At 39.7% G+C, this 15,805-nt stretch overlaps 1 protein-coding gene across 7 annotated transcripts in view; it reads right to left on the bottom strand.

Annotated features, from left to right (window-relative positions):
- FOXP1 (forkhead box P1) overlaps nt 1-15,805 on the bottom strand; it is a 477,086-nt gene that overhangs the window by 90,503 nt on the left and 370,778 nt on the right. The window contains exon 1 of one of the 7 annotated variants that reach the window (XM_016141483.2): nt 7,249-7,351. The exons of the other annotated variants lie outside the window; for them this stretch is intronic. The gene's annotated coding sequence lies outside the window, so the exon portion shown is untranslated. Of the gene's footprint in view, nt 1-7,248; nt 7,352-15,805 lie in introns of those variants that run through there. 7 annotated transcript variants of the gene reach the window in all.

The following is a 15,805-nucleotide window of genomic DNA, read 5'->3' as shown; positions in this document are numbered from 1 at the left end:
TATATCCCTGATACTGTAACTACCTTAACTGTTTGAGTATATAGAAATGAGTATGTTTTATGAGTTAACAATGAATCATAGAAGGCAATTTATGAAGAACTAGAATGATTCTGTCTAGCTGCCTTCAGGGATCAGAAATTCAAATTAAACTTCTGGCAGACATTTAAAGAATGCTAGCATACAAAACTGAATTTAAAAAACACACACAGTTAACACTCCTTAGTTGCGTTTCAAGAGGAAATCGTGAATTAAAACACACACACACACACACACTACATGAAACACTGTTGACTGATACCAACTGGGTGTGGCTGACCCCAGGTGTGCATAAACCTGAAGGAATGGCAGACATACAGCCATTGGATACTGCTAGTGTGGGCCTGCTGCTACCTTCATACAGCAATTGGCAAAATGTCCTTAGCACTAACAAGTGCTGTTAAAAGCCCATACACTGCTGTATAAATTTTGCCTGATACAGTTTTCTTTTACTTCAAAATGACTTCATAACACCTGAATGCTAGAAGACTATTAAAATGATAAGTTTTATTATTTTATTTTATTCCCAGTGGGAAAGGTAGGTGATGGGAAGGGCGGGTAAGTATAAAAAGCAAACAAATAAAAACACCCACAGAAACAACACAATTCTAATCTAGGAGACAATTGGAGGAATTGGGTGGGAGGGGAGATGATACAATGTAAATACTGAAAATAACACATTATCATTTTTTTGCTTTCTCTTTAGTTTACACTCACATTAACGTCAAGTAAATACTGCCTGATATAACCACACATAAATTTTGTACACTGGCATTTTCTCATAATTGCTGTGTGCACAAATAATAAAAATGAGAAGAAATATTTTAAATACACTTTTATTTCCATTCATCTGAATTAATAACTAGAAACTATTTTTAATTTCTTGCTATTAACCACATCTATGTCCCAGAAAATTTGAGTCTCTTATAGACTTCAGGATGTGTTTGGATAACTGACCAGGTTAGGCAGTGTGATCTGGTTCATCATATAATAAGAGCAAAACAAATTAAATTAGGAGATTCCAGAACATCAAAACAAAACCAAAAAAAAAAAAATTATGCTCAATTTTATATAACCATATAGAAGCTAGTCCATGGAGAAGTCACCGCCGCTGCCCCCGTGAAAGACAACAGTTTTCATAATTAATAAGCTAATGGATACAACTGATATATTGGCAAAGAGAAAAGTTAGGAAGCTCCTATTCATTCCCTATAGTATTTAGAAAGAATACACACACACATACACACATGCACGCACACACGTACCATGATGCAAGGTAGCTGTATCATAGAGGAAAGAAAATATATTTCTGACATAATATTTCAGTCTTCAAAAAATGAAAAAAAAAAAAGCCTACTATTCATGTGGAAAGTATAATTCTGTTTCATTATGGAATTCTGCTTTTTGTGTAACTCTTTTAGACTTAGCTATTTTGCCACAATACCGTACAAAGCACTAAGGCAGGTAATGGTTATTATATTAATGCAAAATCATCTAAGTAGTCAGTCATTAGCATAACTGTTCTCTCAGTAACAATACAACCACCTATTAAAATTGTAGAAAAAAAGGGCCTCTTTAAAATGCAATTAGCATTTCATTTTTTATCATTTTGTTTATTACATTCTATCAAGAGAGACTATCTTTCTTTTAGAAAGGATTGTATGACCAAGATTTGCCTGCCAATCAGGAGTTATTTCAGGTTATTAACCCTAATAAACAATCTCCAGCAAAGCTGAGTTCTTCTTTTGTCTTTAAATTTTAAAAAGTGGCAGAAATTCCTATTTGTTTACAGCAGAGGCATTAGCGGACCCTCAACTGCTCTCTTCTAACGTTTCCCATGCACACAAGGTTACTCCACTAAGTGCCGGCATAACTGTTTTAGCTCCAATAAATATCAGCTTCATTTGCATAAAAATGTATAGTTTACATAAATTAAATCAATTCTCCCACTAGCAATTGTTAAATACAGGATACAAAGGAAGCTATATATGAAAATAATCATCCAATAAGCACTAATTTTTTCAACCTAGCAACTATTGTTATTATTTAAATCAAGAAAAATGCTACCTCTTTCCTCCCTCAATCTCTTTATCCTGTAGGAGGGATAGAAAACAATTAAGTGCATGTGAATCAAAGCTGCTATGACATTTTATACTAACAATAATAACAACAAAAATCTTTTTTTTAAGTGCTGTAAATCAGACGGGAGAACTATTTCTAGAGGATACCTCAGAAAAGATTTTATCCACAGATTTTTAGCTCACGAAGAGAAAAGGAAGAGGTCCTGGCTAAGTAAGTTCTCTTAAATTGAAGCATTTCACTCTTCAAAAATAGTGAAAGAGGTAGCCACTGTATCAATCCTATTTGAGGCACATACCCGATTAAAATAAGTAAAGATAACTTGTAGATACAATTAAAGATCAAAGGATACTGTTAATTGGAGAAAAATAAAATGTTTATCTTTTGTCAATAAAATATTTTTTAAGACTAAAAATCAAATGTATAGCTCTGCTTTCTTCACACTCTAACCAGTGTAGAAAATATCATAGGGAGCTTAACTACATATATGCATTTCTTCCCAAATTATTGAGATGCAAGGGGAAGAAGAACTGGGTTTAAACATGCAGGTTGGCAAAAATTCCATCATTCCAAAGTTGTATAAGGCCTTACTTAGGGTGCTGTCTCCTCTTTTTCTCTTTTTTTCTCCAGAACTACAACTTCAGTTTCTCAGGTTGTGCAGTTTCTCACGCCTATTTCCAACACCTTCACCTTATACATCACAGTTAAGCTAACGGGTGAAAATTAGATTCTAATGAGAAAACATCAGTTGCTTCTTTGACAATCTTGCCATTCACTTACTCATTTCTAATGAAGATAAAGCCCAACCAAAAAGCTCCCTACATGTTAAAGGTCAAAATATGTTCAAAAATACTTAGTAAAATCCAGGCAAATGGGAAAGCTGTGAGGACCCGTCTCATGAAGTGGTGTGACAATTAGAGTAATTGTACAAAAAGCCATCTTCAGGAGCAAGTAAAAGAAATTAAGCTGCCACAACTGTAACAGGTTAGATGAAAAAAAAATCAAAATTTAATGTATTCTCCCCTGTGTCATCTTGTTTTGTCAAGACATCAAATAGAATTGGGAAGTACAAAATAACAAGCCCTTGAGAAATCAGAGAAGCCGACCTTTTTGATGTTGTTGATTTACCTTGTTCTCAGTTATTTGAACAATGATGTTTCAGATTTAAGGGCAAGATAAAGCTTAAAAATTAAAACATGATACCAAGGTATTCTAAAAAAGTGCACCATAACATTTAGCTTACATCTCCATGCTTTTAACCGGATTTGAAAATGAGGCACAACGCATGTGCTCGCTACCTATTTTTCTCATTAATTTCTCTTCAAATAACTGCCAGGTTGGAAGAGGGACTCAGAGAAGATTATTCCTACAATCATAAAGCAGAGGCCCAGTTTAGCTCTTTCCAGATAATTCTGCACTAGACTGTTTAGCTAAGAGGTACCTGAGGTTTTTTAAAAATAATAATAATAAAGAAAATAAAGCTAAATTTTATGAGAGAAGACAGTATTGCACACTCTGCAATGACCAAAACGAATATCCAGAAAATTCATGCTGTTTCCAAGAAGAGAAACCTTTCACTAAACCAAAACAAATTCAGCTTAGGGAGTTAAGACTAACCCCAAATCTAGCCAGGCAGGCATACAAAAAGCTACACTCCTCTTTTGCCCCAAGAGATCTACAGCACATCAGCAACATAACTCCTAGACTTACATGAAATATTATGTACAAACACATACAAAATTAATATACTACAAGATAGCTCTCTCAATTTTTTATATGCAGATAGCCTCTTCTATTACAGAATACATATGACCCAAAACATGCAGTAGTTAAAAACATGTTTAAAAGGCATTAAAAGTAAATAACCCAGCATTTACAAGCACCAGCATTTGTAAAACTTGGACTAGTAGCTATTTAATGATTATAACTCCTCGTTGTGGAATTCATATTTTAACATGTAACATATACAGGCAAGATTTATGTATTTATTTAATTCTACCTTCTCTCATCATCTGTTGCTGCATTATCCCTTGCTTAAATCACAAAGAACTACCTGAAGTGGATTCTAACTAGCTATTATATTTGCCCAGTTACTAAGAGCAGTTTTAAGTTTCTCTTTAGTGATGTTCACCCACAACTAAACCACATAATAAAATGAATTTCTCCAACCTTCTTTTTTGCCAGTTCAAATTTCACTCAAATTTTACTTCAAGCTGAGAAGCTGGTCACAATAGTCTCTCCTGATTGTCTCAGAAACACACTAACTCAAAGACACTTCTGCCACATTAGCCAAGATAAATCTGGAATTTATTGCTTTTAATTAATTTGGATTTTAATTTTATTGTGTTTTGCAAATGTGCGGAGGTTGGCTGAAAAGTTGCAGAACTGGTCAGTGTCACGAAAGAGTTTATCTTCAAGTGACAGGCCCTGACGACGTGCACATACAAGGCATCGATGGTGAGGGTTTTGTTTTTGAGATACACTTAACTACAAACAAAAAAAATTCAAGCCAACCATTCCTATCACAAGCTTTCTGATGATTTATGATTTACCAACTGAGCAAGGTTACGCAACACTGCATGCCTTTAGATGCATTATTGCAGCTAGTTGAGATTTAATTAAGATCACAGCCTCTAAAAATCCCTGTCAAATGAAAAATCAGAGAAGACAATACACTATATACCCTCATGCAGAATGTTTCCATTTCATCCCCTGGAAAAATATGAGTTAATCCACGTTTCTATGGCTGCAGACAAAAGTTCACTAATTTTGTTTTCTTTTGACACTTAAATTGTTTTCTATTATATGTCATGAGATCATTCCCTTCCAGGGAGGGAAGAAAAAAATCGAGAGTGAAACACGTTACAGAAAATGCACTTGACATTATTATCTGACATTATCATAGCTTAGCTATGATGTCATCACATTTTCATATAATCAGCCCATGCTTAGAAGAGTTAGTTTCATTTAATGAAATATGTTTATTTAAAAACACAACACAAACGGGAAGGCTACTTTCTCTGAATTACTCGGATTAAATAATTGACATGTTATGCTTCTCATTTCCTTAACTGATCAACTTTTTATCAGATGAACTGCACATCTGAGTAAGAAAGAAAGTTCTTCGGGCAAATAGAATATAAAGCCCACTCCTTTCCTTCTATAAGTAGTTCTTAGGGTTAAAGAAAATCTTTAATAGTTTTATTCTTACAGATTAGTATCGAGCACGGCTTTTTTTATTAAAGAAAAAAATTATAATCATGTGGCCCTTTACCTAGTGCAATGTATTTTTATTCACATCATGCTAATATTTAGTTGCTTATCTCATGCCTTAGAAATGACAGGTGCTTGCAGTCTTGCTCTTGACAGGCCACTACACAAATAACTGTCTTGCCTGAAAGGGCTAATGCAGTACTAATGAACAATAAATCAACTTTGATTATCAAGTGTCAGCCCAATCCGTTTTCAGTTCAGCTCTATCACATCCCAGAGTAAGTCAGCCACTGTCTCTGGGTAGGCAGTCTGTATTTTGGTTTCATTTTCATACACTTTTCATTGAAATGTGTCAGGCAGCTACAAAGGGTCATGTAAGATAGTAGATCCTTTTTCAATTTATGCGAAGGGTATCAATTAGAAGAAAGCGCTTCCGTCTTCATTTGGTTTACTTAGTGATTAGTCAACATTCAAGAAAATTTTTAAACAACGGAATATCAAATACTAAACTAAAATCTTCATGTGATCATGTTTGAGGTCTGTGACAATAACATGCTAGCTTGAACACTTTACCACATAAACCACCTTTGACTGCACATACACATTCCTCTTGGAAAATCTATTACAAACAAACGAACAACAACAAAAAGGAAGATGGGGCTGCTTCTAAAAAAAAAAAAAAACTTCACTTGATTTAAACAACAACAAAAAATCGGCTTCTTTAACGCTGACTTCCTAATGATAAAATAAATGTAACTTATTTTTTTTTCTTAAGCAGATTAGTCACTGATAGTATGATTCACATTTCCTGTTATCAGGCTTAATTTTTTCCCCCAAATGTGTCACTTTCAGAATGTTGGAATCTATGGAAATTAGATGATTTGCATTTTTAAATTGGCTTGATTAGAACATTTGGTCTGTGTGGACAAGAATATAAAATGACTAGATATTTTACCTATCACCGGCAGGCCTTGAAGGAGTTAATCCCAAAGAGGAAGAGTCTATACATACTTTGCTCTAAAACTTTACCACTCATTTCCTAAAGATCCCTTTCTTCCCATAACAACACTTGAAGGAGAGGGGGCAAGTCTCCTTTTCACTGACCGTCTTTCAGTTTTGACAGTTGAGTTGGCTACGTTCAGATGGGAGTAACCTGCGCCAACTCCTCAGTCGGCTGCGCGTCCTAACCCAAACCCAACTCGCTACTTAATTAACCAGCAAAGTAACACAACAGAAGCTGAGGCTCCCCAACCTGCCAGAGTGTCCCCTTAACCGGCCTGCCTGGGTGTGGGGCTTTATCTGCCCCCCTCCCGCCACACTGAATGTGAACTCTTTCAATTTGAACAGTTAAGCTGAAAATAGCCTAGACAGATATAGAAACACAGTATCAGAAGCAAAGAAACATCCACAGGGGTTATACTGAGATGGAAGGCTCCTTGTATATTTCACACGCTCTCAAAGTGACATAAATCACACCCCAGATACGTCCCCGGAATGGAGTGATGGCGAGGGCTTTACCAAAGTGGCTGCGTGAAGGCCAGACCAGCAGAAAATGGATCGCAAACCAAAAGGCGAGAGCGAGAGCGAGAGAGCAACACACAGCCAGGACTTCCTCCAACTCTCAACTACACCCCACCCAAGAACATTTAAAAAAAAAAAAGAGCGGGGGTGGGGGGATGTCTCTCTCCAGGACCCACAGGCCTGTAGCTCCTTCTTCCCACCCCTCCACTCCCTCCTCCGCCTCCACTTTCAGAGCGCAACTCCCACCCAAGTTGGTAAACAGCAACTGTTATTTTTTAAAAAGACTCAACTTAGAAACACTCGGACGCTCCTGCCTTCCCTAGCGAGGCCCCAGGAAGCTGGCACCGCGGAGCCCGGGGAAGGAGAGCAGAACGGCAAAGATCAATCGGAGGGACCAACCTGACACTCTCCATGTAGCCGCCAGGCGCGCGGAGCCGGCTCGGGGCGCCGGCGCGGGCCGGGCGTGGGGTCCGGCGGCCTCGGCGTGCAGGCGGACTGCACGCGCGCAGGGGCGCTCCGGCTCGCGGGCTGACAAGACGCGCCGCGCCGCGCCCACCCGCCCCGCCCTGCTCCACCAATCACAACCCGCCTCTAAACACCCCGCGCCGCGCCGCGCCGCGCCCCACACAATGGGCTCCGCGGCCCGCTCCCCGCGCCCCGGCCCCCTCCGCGCGGCAGGTGAAATCACGCTCTGGTGCAATCCTGCTTTTGTCTCTAGAGCAACTCCACTTAATTGCTGTTAACCCTTTGACCCGCCTCTGGCTGACGTCTGGGAAGCCGGGCACCGCGCGCATCTCCGCTCCGGCCGGGGCTGCCGGTTTGGGAGTTTTGGTCGGGTTGCGTGTTTGTTTCGTCTTGGAAACTGATAGAGAGTTGTCCTAACCTCTCGGAGAAACCCGAGAGGCAAAGGAGGGGAAGCCGCGCGCCCGGCGGCGCACACCGGAGTGCTCAGAGCGACTGTTTAGACTCGGAAGGGGATGCGGGGCTCAGGGAAGCGCTTTCCTCGAAAACGGCCTTTGCAAGAGAACTTTCGCTTCACGTCGATGGTTTAACCAAGCTTTGGCCTCCCCCCGCCCCTTTTCTTTACAGAGTCGGGTTCGCCAGAGTGTGCTAGTGCGGGTAAACTAACCCGACACGGGTTGAAATAAATAGCCAAACGTGCCTCGTCGCTGAACCAAGCTACTTCCCCTCGAGAACGACAGCTGCTAAAGAAAGCATCTGACACACGTTCGCTAAGAAATAATTCTTTAAATTCCTTTCTTATTTATACAAAAACAGCAACAAAAGCTACTCTGGATAAGTACTTTAACATGACCTCTATCAGAAACAGCCACTGCTCTTTAATGCTATTTAAAGCTGAGTACACTGTGGGTTTTTTTTTTTTTTAAAGTCACCAATATGCTAAACTCTGTTGGCTCAACTGGGTCGATTTAGGTGCCAGGTTAACTTATTCAATTTCGGCAGCTCTAGAAATCACCTCTATTTACTACTCTTACATTTAGAGAGAAACTTATTGGCCTCTACTTAACAAACAAAACATTTTAAATATTTTTCTCAAAAATTCAAGGAACAGAAAGTGACATTAATGATTATCTATTTTCCTTCGATTTAAAAAGAAAGGCCACAAATCCGAACCCAGTAATTCCAGTTTCACTTGAAAGTATTTTTCCATCTGAGGTGTTAATGCAGGTTACTACAAACCAGAAAGCATATTGATAAAACTTCCAATCAAGCAAATGCTTGAATTTCAATAAGGTCAGCAGGGGAGCAGACTATTCCCCCATTAGTCTGGCTGCAAAAGAGACAAAAGCACCAGTTGACTATCAACTTATGATCGGATGTTAAATAAGTGCAGCACAGATCCCTCTCCACCCTAAAGTGTTTCTGTGTCAGGTAACAAATTTATTAATGGAATTTCTCAGGTCACAAAAATGTGACCCCACCTTCTCATGAATATTCAATAGAGAACCAAGTGCATTCTTTTTTGGGGGAGAAGGGCCTTAAATCTGCCAGAATTTACCATGAAATCAGTAGAGTTCTGATTCTTAAAGAGACGAGGTACTCCTTTGGGAGGTGCTGGCAGGGCCCCAAAGACAGGAAATAAAAATATAGGAAGTTCTCTTCAACCAATGCACACTGAGAAAGTGGAAATGGCCATTTCAAACTACACGTGATTTTTTTCAAATTAAAGTTATTTTGAGATTTAATGTAATGTCTATGAACAAAATTGGAATGCACTTTGAACAATTCTTTTTTTTTTTTTTTTAAAGACAAGCCCTTTGTGAGGCATCCATAAAACTCATGCATGCTTTTACAAGTTTGGACTACCTCCTTTGTAGGTCAGTGTTTATCAGCTAAAGTCGCCAGAAATATCAAAACAAAAAATAAACAAACAAACAAGCAAACAATGAACATTACAGAGGCTTATGACCCAGCTGTGGAAATGAGCCTTACACAAAATAATTAGAGAGTGATGCAATGCAACAGTTACACAAGTACTGAATTGCATGATGGAGGCTTTAAGCACATGGGACCACAGAAAAGGGGGAGGGAGATCAGTGAGAACAGGAGATGTCAGGGAAGACTCCTTGGGAGGTTGTGTTTAAAGAACTGGTGGTTGGATAAAGGGGAGGTGACAATAGAGAAGGAAGTGGCTTAGCAAGCTAACTCAGATGCCGCCTGGAGCCCTCCCTGCCTTCCCTCCAACATGACATAGTGACTCAAAGACAACTTCTAGGCAAGGAAATGCACCGCCAGTGATAAACCTGGATAAACTGTATATGCCCCAGCCATTCTGATGAATTCTGGACTCTAAGCATCCCCTTCCATGTGGTTTGATTAACCTGCCCTGTTCTTGGGATTCAGTGAGAACTGGAACCTCCCACCACTGGACTATAATATAAAATGTAAAACATTCAGTAATTTACAAGACTTAGTTAATGCCATTTATTCATTACTATGACTGACAGGTTATTTTTAAAATGCTGCATTAGAAAGCGCCCCCCACCCCCCGCAAAAGGTATTTTTTGGATTGTGAGGGCTTTAGAATGGGTTACTCAGCCATAGAGTCTCATTTAGTTTTCAAACCTTGAACAGAAATTGCAACCCCCAATTTACAGAGGATGAAACTGAGGTTCAGAAGGGCAAAGTGATTTTTTTTTTCCCTCCAAGAATCAAACACACACAGCACCACAGGCCCCAAGGGGGAGCAGAGGCAGATACTGAATAATTACAGAAAGAGAGAGCCCATGAAAATATAAAATGAATACCTGGGGGTGGGGTGAGGGTGGGGGAAGGCTAATGTTTAAGGAAGAGTGAGAGAAATGCTAAATACTGTACTTTAAATATTTTTGATGCCCACATCCTAACACCTACAAAAGATACAGCCCTTGTTCAAACATCGCATATTAAGAAACTTATCAGTTGCTAAATGAGTCCATTGTGCAACTGGCTGTGTACTTAAGAACAGATTACTATGATCCCACACCAAACTCAAACCACCAAATAACACACCTGGGACTAAAATCATGTATTATATTTGGTTTTGCTGAGCCTTAGCCTTGAATGCAGAAGAAAGTGAAAGGTTTTACGGCCCATTCAGAGCTGAGAATGGAGATAAGGTGTAATTTAAGGAAGAGTAAGAAGGAGCGTGTCTTGTCAGGACATTATTCCTGCACACTGATGAATGGCATAGCAGCGAAGGAGGCACCAGCAGTGGTGCCTGGCCCACGTGGTCCTCACTTCCAACTGAGGTTATATTTTTGTCAGAAGCTGCTTGGAAATAACCAAAGAAAGACACGTGAATGGACACTGGGTCACACATTTCTAGCAGCATCAAGAGCGGGAGACCTATCCGGATGAAGTCAGTTAAGGTACCAGGTTCTCATATGAAATAACTGTAGTTTCTGTTGTAGGCAAGTTGATCTGTCAGAGCCAGTGAAATTAAAACTGATGAACATTTTGATGGGTCAAAAAATCAACTGCATCATGAGAGGCCAAGACCTTAATTCAATTCTCCATCTTCCTCCAAACAACACTTGCATTAACACTTATTTCCTCTCCTTTTTCCAATTAATTTAGTGGAGTACCCTGAACACATTCTGAAATGACAGAACTTAAAGAGATCTGACCAACTGATTCTGTGCTACAGAGAAAGCGCTGACACAATGGGAATTCAAAATTCAGGCCCCTTACTCCAGAGTAAAGAGCTTGAAGGCCTTCCTAGGACAGCAAGTGTCTCCAGAGGGAGCACTGCTTTAGTATTTCTGGCATCTCTGAAGACCACCAACCCGCAGCCAAATAGAGTTACTAAATTGCAATAGCAATACCCGATTCTTAAGATCTGGGCATTTGTCTCTAAGGAGCTGCTGTTCCTTCTTGATTTAAGTGGTGCTTTTACTTAAAAATATAAATTAATACATCATCCATCTACAGAGAGCTAAGGCAGTTAGCTCAATATTGATATTGTTTATGTCGCTGTTATGTCTATGTTGACAATGAAGCTAATTATGCTTTTTTTTTTCTTTCCTCTGTGCCTGCTTGGCCAAGGGAAAAGACTGTTATAGATTCTCCCTGTTATACAGAAGTTTAAATTTTTCATTATGACATCCTCTCAATTGCCATTAGCACTCTCCCCTCCCCCTAGCACTAACTCTAAATGTAAAGACATTTATAAAACGTCAATGATAAACAAAATCATGTATGGAAAAGAAAACAGCAACATTTTGTCCTGACTCTACATCTGACTGACAGTACACATTGCTTTCTCATTTATGATAAAGCTATATAATCTCTTGTTTTAATATAATGTAAAATGTGTTACAGAACTGCTTCTACCATAAAGTTAGAGCAGATTACACTGAAGTGCACAAAGTTCTCAAAAAAGTACATGTTTTAGGGAAGGAAATCATTTCCCAAACAGCTTTATCGCTCAGATATCAGAAAAAAGGAATCAGCACCACAATCGAGTGTGAGTCCTTATTTTTACTCCAAAGAATGACAGTATTTATGGCAGACCCACATGCAAACCCTCGATTTTAAGCATAAGCAGAACTAGGTCACTGAAGGGGGAAGAAAAGATGGCTCTTGGGGGATGAAATTGCATTTGAATTATTTTTAACGTTTGATTATGGAAATTGCTGAATATCAGATAAAAGTAACTGGCTACCTTTGTTTAGTAAAGTCAGCTTTTCTGGAGACCTGTCCTGTGCAGCAGGCTTGTGAAGAGGCAAACGGAGCCTGTTCCAGCTTGCCCTCTGAACAATGCTCACAGGTTTGCCTCCCATGCAACGCCACCCTCCTGTGACCCTACGTTGACACACCCTCATGTCAAAACCTTCTTTACGCCTGCCCTCTGCTGGCAAACCAGCCAGGATTAGGAAATTTCAACTACCTCAACTTATTCGAAAGACAACTTTTAAAAGCTGGAGAGAGAAAGGACACGTAATGAACTGTTAACTGGAATATATAAATTAAGACACTTAAAAAAATGGGGGAGGGGCGCCGCCAGTGAAATATGGCATTTTTAATGTAAAAACGCACATTCGTCTATTCTATTGCCTGCTTGCGCACAGCGCAGGAGTGCCAAGCTCTATATTTTAGCCTGCCTAAGAGAACAACCTGTATTATGTTGGGCATCTTGCCTTCTCTTTTGCTCACTCTCCGGGGAAAGCATGTCGGCGCATTTTCAATAAAACACCTTCTTAGCAGTAAAGGGCCACTGTTCCCATTTCAATGGTCCCTAAGGTTTCATGATACAGTATATTTAACTGACTCGCAGCTCAAGTTTTCCTCTGGCATTCATGAGATCCACATAAAGGGGAGGGAGTAAAAAAGCAGAAGAAGAGCTCTCACCTATCCTTTGTTGAAGTAAGAAAACAGTTAACTTTGAAACTGATTAGCTGGCATGGCTTACACAAAACAACAGGATGCGCTCCCGGGCCCTCTCCCCACTACAGGAACCCTCTACACACTCGTTTGGACAGGCGTGCCAGCAGGAGGGCTCTAGCATTACGGCAATTTTCCGCAGCGGCACCATGCTGGGGGGGGGGGAGGGGTGTCATGTCGGTGTCAATGGGAAGAACTAGGCCTTACAAATCCCCGCATACCATTTCAAAAATATATCTCCACGACGGGAAAATGAAGCTTAGCAGTTGCAACCTCAAAAGCATTCAGGAAGTAGCACTCTTGACAGCGCATTAGATGCCGAGTAAATGCTCTTATAAAGAACACCCAATCCAACCGACAATAAATCTTACACTGGGGAAGACCGTGCCGGCTGTGGAATCCCCTCCAAAGATAATTGCCTTCCGCACTGTGTGGCACAGAAATTACTACACAGAAAACATTTTCTGGGGTCCTGTAGCTCTCTATGAATTTTCTTTCCTTAATAGTCACTAATCTCACACGCACGTGTGCGTACACACATGCACACCCCTATCTTTAAGAATAACTATATAAAAATCCAAAAATTTGTCTTCGTTTGTAGAGAAGTTATCAGGCTAGTTCTCGGGGGTCAGGGGATGGAAAGGCAGGCTAGGCAGAGAGGATTTGTGTAGGCACTCGGGAACAGGATCTGCAGAGAGCTATGCAACCTTCCGTCTCCACTTCCCACTCTGAAGGCTCATGTGGTTTCCAAAGAGTTCCAAAGTGGGATTCACCAAACAAACAAAAAAAGGTAGGCAGAGCTTTTCCAGTCCTAAGTGGTCTTGAGCAGTGCCTGTTTAACTCCAGGATGATGCAGGAGTACTGGATATGACTTTGTTATGAATTAATAGAATGATTGTGAGCAAGTCACTTCACCTCTCTGAGCCTACACACTTTACCTAAACAAAGAAGAAGATGGCAGAGATAGTCCCTATGGTTTCTTTAATAATAATAATAATAATAATAATAATAATAATAATAAATAACAATAACAATAATAATAGAAGTATCATTACTGATGGCTTTTTATGTACCAGGTACATTCTTCGTACTAGCAGAGGATTAATCTCTAGGTATTTTCTTGCTTACAATTAAGGTCCTATATAAAACTTCCAGGAATATAGTTAAAAAAAATAAACAGGATTTAAGAGCTCAGGGTTCTTGGACACTATTATCATGTCAACAGTAAATCAGGAAACAAAGAGAGGAAGAAAAAAAAAGGTTTTTAGAAAATTCTAAAGCCCAACAACTTGTGGGCCGTAGAATAAGTCACATAATGTGTTTTAAGTCTTGGTGGATTGAGCTGGGGCCTCCGGTGAGGATTCTAAAATGTCCTGACTTCCAAACATATTTATGTTCTTTGTCCTTGTGATTTTTTTCTTTTCTTTAACTATCAAAGTTTTTCTCTCTTTCTACTATGCCTTCTCCCACCAAAGTGATTTCCTGAATTTCTGGTCCTACCTCCCAAGCCATTCTCCTGCTCCTGTCTGTTTCATTTTAGAAAGGAGAGAGGAAAGTGGATAGTTTCATATATCAGACGGCTACTGAGGGTGGTGGTATTTCCATTTCAGGTTGAAGTTATAGGTAATGTTCAGGTTGAACTGCAAAAGAAATGTGAAAGGAAGCATAGTATCTCAGAGATATCAGACTCCTTCTGAGACCTAATAATTCTTGTCTTGAGAAATTACATGCAGCAAAGTATATAGTCCAGCTTGCAGGCCAATTATTTATTTATTTTTTATTATTTTAAATGGCATTTCCTCTTTAAGAAGAAAAGCAGCAGATGGAGCAGAAAGCTTTCAGGTCATATAGAACTTCCCTCTTTTCAAACAACTAAGGCATTGTGTTTGCACAATAGAAGGAATGTCTAATTGATCTTAATTAAATTCAGTGATGTCCAATTTTTGAGATGGGTCAGGACACATCTATGTAATGTCACAACCCAACAGGCTAGACCTTTGAAATCAGGGAGCTCTGTGGTTAGCTGTTCTCTGACACCCTTTTTCATCCATTCACTATCCCACTAACTTTTTCTGCCCTCCAACTTTCTTCTCTCTACTTCGAGCTACTCCTGACTTCTCCCTGGCTATGCGCACACTGTGCAACAACAGGAGTAATACCCCTTACCTCTGGCCAGACTTCTGAAGTTGTGAAAGTCCTGCCATAAACTATCTCACCATTCTCATGCAAACCTATAATACAGGATCCCTATTATATCCATTTTATGCGAAAAGGTTAACTGTACTTTGGAGTGTGAGAGATGGAAGTGTGAATCCAATCGTTGCTACCGACCTACAAAGTAGGTGAGTCATGAAAATTCATTTTTTTATCACCTCATCTGTAAAGTGGAAGCAATCATTTGCCTCATAGTGGATATTTTTTGAGAGGGTGTCAATTTTTAAATTCATTTTCCCTGATTCCAGAGCACTGGTGTTAACGATTGATCCAATGATGGCAAGCAACTGGTCCGTAAGTGTCTAGACTAGCAAAATCGCCTCTATTCACAGTTGTTGGGGGACTTGTGTGAGATCACTTGGCTGGTGAATAAAAGAGCTGGGATGTGATTCTCTCCTCCAGAGCTTAGTTTTCTATATTAGGAATATTCATTTACTGGTTACAGACTCAGGTGAGTTGGAGATAACTGTGAAACGAAGACCAGAACCAGTCATGGCAAAGGAGGGGTTGGAAATACTGTAAAGACGTTACCAGTCACAAATTGGGAGGTACATACTGGGACCTCAGAACATGGTCTGACAAAATAAGAGAAAATGAGGGATGGGCTGGTCCTGGTAACAGGATGGCTGAGAAACAGAACAAACATTTACTGTGAGCTCATGATAGGTTTGGCACTTTCCATATTATCCTGTAATCCTTAATTAAAACAAAGCTATAAAGGAGACATCATTATGCCCACTTAACAGATGAAGAGACTATGGCTCTGAGAGTTAAAATTATACAATATTGCACAGCTAGTAAGGGGAGAAGTGGGGCCTGAATGACTGAAAAACAAGGTTTTTCTCCCATATGCCAA

This window comes from Rousettus aegyptiacus, unplaced genomic scaffold (assembly GCF_014176215.1).
Source record: "Rousettus aegyptiacus isolate mRouAeg1 unplaced genomic scaffold, mRouAeg1.p scaffold_m13_p_4, whole genome shotgun sequence".
Lineage (NCBI taxonomy): Eukaryota > Metazoa > Chordata > Mammalia > Chiroptera > Pteropodidae > Rousettus > Rousettus aegyptiacus.
The sequence above is the reverse complement of the archived record's forward strand: the minus strand, read 5'-3'. Positions and strand labels throughout refer to the sequence as shown.